Source organism: Charadrius vociferus, unplaced genomic scaffold, assembly GCF_000708025.1.
Source record: "Charadrius vociferus isolate BGI_N301 unplaced genomic scaffold, ASM70802v2 scaffold45, whole genome shotgun sequence".
Lineage (NCBI taxonomy): Eukaryota > Metazoa > Chordata > Aves > Charadriiformes > Charadriidae > Charadrius > Charadrius vociferus.
In genome coordinates, this window is record NW_009648712.1 from 1649016 (window position 1) to 1651056 (window position 2041).

The window sequence follows — 2041 nt, forward strand, 5'->3', positions numbered from 1 at the left end:
CCTGTCCCACTGAACCCGCCACCCCTGAATTCCTGGGAAGGAGCCCGTTACTTGCCATCTAAATTATTGCCGTTCCATTTTGGTTTGAAGCCTCACCATCAAGGCCATTCTTATGAATGTATTCAACTGGCCAGCATTATATTTTTACCTGTAGATGTTCTTGTCTATTCACAGGTTGAATCTGAATGTAAACTAAGATTTAAAGAATCATATGCAGATGCTTTTTGCTTAACTTATGTAATGGCTTTTTTGTGACTTTTGGAAGAGGGTTAAAAACGTTGCTTTCCTAGTGTAAAGTTTTCTTAACCAAAAACTTGGTGAATTTAGCTTCACTAGTCAGTCTACCTCATGTTATTGTTTATGAACTGAAACTGTCTGAAGTTGTGGCTATGGTCTGTTTATAATGTGCTTTCATTAAATTTGAATATATGAAGTTACCATTTAACACCGCCTCTCTCTTCACCGTACGTTGCACAGAACAGTCGCTCTTTCTCTCTTCACGCGCAACAGAGCTCGCCCTGGGAAACCCACCTCACACTGCTAACCTGAGTCCCGCTCCTGGATTTTATGAAGTTAACAAGGAGGAGAGATCTTTCAAACTGGGTACGTGTGAGCTGGGAGAGCAGCTTTGTGTCAGGCAGCCCAGAGGGAGCAGGTACACAAGCTGTAAATACCACCTTTAAGCCCCCTTAAGTACAAGCAGTTGAAAGACGCGCTTATACCCACATCCCTTTTACGACAAAGCCCTTTGCAGTCTGCGCAGCACCCGCCCCTTCAAAATTACAAGTCGCAGCTTAGAGACAGCAGCGCCCACAGCCCAGAAGTCACCACCCTTCAGCTGCTTCAGGTTTAAGTCTCTGAATACTATTTCAGGGGTGGTGCCAGTTCTTCGCTTTAGCTCTACACCAAGGTTAAGGAGAGCACAATGTAAACAAAGTGTATCCTAACGCCACATAGGTTCTGAAATTAAAGATTTAATTAAATTTAAACTTATACTAGGGTTTTAAGCTATTAGTCAAGGCTGAAGGCATCACCTCTTAGTGTAAACCCTGTGCCAGGGTGGTATGGATGCGGAGGTGCTGGGGAGCTGATCCCTGGGGTGTGATGCAAACGCATTGTCACAAAGGGAATTCTGACCCCAAACAGGCACAAATGCAGCCACTGCGTTCCCCAGAGACTGCTCGAAAACATGCACCGCCCTTAACCGCTAAGGTGGTATTTCACACACAAAAGTATGAAATACACTAAAGATTCATTCACACTTAGTATCAATACGGAGTAACTTTAAAAAAAAGCTATCAAGTATTTTATTTTTAATCTATCTACATTATGTACAGATCAAGAAAGGCCACAGCAGTTTTTCAACATACAAACCCTTTAAAAGAGGAGAGATTTATGAAGGAGTGACAAGTATCAAAGCAAAGTCCGCTAACAAAGGTATATACTCAGTACAGCACTTGAAGAAAAATGATGAGTACAGCAGTCCTCAGGCTTCGCGTTCCACCTTTTACTCTACACCTCACCTGGGGGAGGAGGGGACGGGGCCAGCAGGGGTTTCCCCCTCCGATGCTGACCCCTGGCCAGCTCCCTCCCACCTACCAGAGCCCAGGATGCAGCCCAGAAGCCACCGGGCAGTCTGTGAAGGTTGTCACCCACCGACAACTGCACCGTAATGCTTCTCACCGGGCTGCAATTCAACATAGCCTTGAACTCCATCAATCAAGCAACCGCTAACGGCCTCGCCCGCCTGCTGGAACCCGTGGTCAGAGGTCGGTGTCACCGTACTGGTATATCACCACGTTAAGAACTTCAGCACGTACTCGCCAGTGAGACTAGGAGTCTTTGCATTAGTTTACAGTCCACTATGAACAATTTTCTGCGGCATGTAAACATGACTAACTAGATAAAATACAATCAAACTTTTGTAAAAGTTAATAAAATAGCTTTCTTTTAGAAAAACAAAGTTAGCCTATTACTGCATTGTTTACAATTTTAATAAAATAGTACAACCTTTTGGTTGTTACCAGTCCTGAGTTCAGTG